Here is a 2,417-nt window from a genome sequence, read left to right on the forward strand (position 1 = left end):
AGTTGACGGACAAAGGATGAAAGAACGTGCTCATGAAGAGAATCTCAGCTAGCTAATTTTTAATTTAAGGGACCATAACTCTTTAGTCCTGACTATTGAAAACTGTCAGAAACTGGTGAAGGAGCACCTAAAATGCAGAAGATCAGGCAAGATAGCAAGAACATAAGACCTTGAATGAACAAACTTAAACATGAACAAACTGTGGGATGTGGGAGAAACAACTGATAACCAGACACTTAGATTCAGTGAGAACAAATGAGCTAAACTAGAGAAACTGGTTTGATTTACTGTTTTGAAGATGAAGACACGGAAGAGGTCTTTTCCTTTAACACCTGCTTAAGTGCCACAGATGACAGAAGCAAAGCTGCTCTCTAAAACTGTTGACTCCACAGACTTTGTCAGAAAAGCAGTAGGAAAGCTCAGTGTCGGGTCACCTGAAGCTCCTGTTGAGACATTCGTGTCTTCATGTGAAGGAAAGAGGCTCCCAGAAGCCAAATCCAAACAGTTGCAGGTGTTTTTCAAATGTCTGGAGGAGTCAACCCACTCCATAACCATCCTCCTTCCACCAAGAACCCTGTCTGTGGATGATTAGGGCAGAACTGGACGGATATTGAACAGTTTCGCCCACATTTCTCCAGTGAAATCTCTGCCCTCGTCTCATTTACTCTACTCTCCAGCTGACTGAATCTACCCTTTCTCAATGAAAAAGACAAGACTCATCTCACCTCATCTCTGCCAGTGCAGAAAAGTACCACTTCTCCTGGCTGTCATTCAACAGATGTTCACCCAAGCTTTTGGCACAAGTGGCTTACGGAATCCCCAAGCATCAGCCCAGACCACAGTTGGATAACTGCGATCACGGGAATCCTTTGGGGTCAAAAGGCCCATGAGCCAAGAAGCCGTTTTCTCCAAGATGACGCTGGAAGGCTAACCACAGTGGTTTGGTGATCAGCATTTTCACCTCACAGCAAGGAGACTCAGGTTCAAATTCCAGCAGGGTCTTTTCTGTGTGTATGCATGTTCTTCCTGTACATGCAAAGCTTCTCTATGTTCACTCTGACTTCTTCCTACACTCAAAAGAGCACAGACACAACTTAGATAGCTGATGGTCAACATACAGCTATGGCAAGTGCTCGACCTCCCCTTGATGGCAAAAGATACTGCAGTCATGGGTAAAGGGGGAGAGAGCACACACCTTGTCACTGTAAATTATTTCACTGAAAAACAAAAGTGCAATCCAGCTGGCATCACCAACATAAATTCTGGGCATTTTTTTTTTTGTCACAGATACTTTCTAATGCTAAAAATTGAGGGTCGGGGACTCTCTGTCTGATGTCACAATGCTCTAAAATGGTTTGTGCGACAAGGTCATTGATTAGTTTCATGGTGTGAAAGACGTGTATTGTCATATCCCCACGTATCCAAATAATAGTTTGAGGAAATGTAAACCTCTGGTTCAGAGTGACATACATAGACAACAGAGTCAGTGTAAAAATGGTTTTACCAAGAATCCTTATTTTGAGAAAAAAATTATAGTCACTAAGGCATGTTGTCTCAAACTAAGATTATTTTGCTATCGACAAACTTTCTTGATAAGATTTTTTTTTTTGCAAGACACAAAATAAGACCACTTTACTTGAAACAAATGTCTTAAAGTTCAGTCTTTTCAGTGTGCTTTCCGCAAAACATAGGATTGATATTCATGTGTTGTCAATGAACACATCATATATGCAATATTGCTGGGAAGATTCGAAGGTTATACTAAGTTGTTTGTTTTCAAAGACATGAAAAGGAAATAATGTCTTTGAAAAAAATGATAACATTGGTTAAGACTTACAATGGATTTCCACGAGGGCTGTGTGTTGAAAAGAATATGGCAATACGGTACATATTTTGATACGTGGCTCACAAAACGATATGTATTACAGTAAACCCCAAGACTGTACCAGAACAATTTTTTATTGTTTTTTTAAGAGTATGACTTAGAAAAAAAAAACTCTACCTAAATATTAATACACCTATCATGGTAAAATGCATTTTAATTAATGATCTCAATGCTAAGAACTGAAAATGTATCTCATTTACAAGTTGCTCTTACAGTTGCAATTCTATCCCTTGCATCCTCCTTGCTAACACCAACCACCCTCATGTCCTCCTTAATTACATCCATGAACGTCTTCTCTGGATCTCTTTCCTGATGGCTCCAACCTCAATGTCCTTGAACAAACAAAATCACTGTCTCTCCTCTCAAAGTGTCCAAACCACCTCAGTCAGGCTTTTTTCCTAAAAAACATAAAAAATGAACTTTCCTTCTGAGGGATTCTTTCCTGATCTTACCTGTTCTCATCACGCCCAAACAGAATCTCAACATCTTCAGCTCTGCCTCCTGTCTCTTTCTCAGAGTTCCTGTCTTTCAA

The sequence above is a fragment of the Oryzias melastigma genome, linkage group LG13, assembly GCF_002922805.2.
Source record: "Oryzias melastigma strain HK-1 linkage group LG13, ASM292280v2, whole genome shotgun sequence".
NCBI classification, from domain to species: Eukaryota; Metazoa; Chordata; class Actinopteri; order Beloniformes; family Adrianichthyidae; genus Oryzias; species Oryzias melastigma.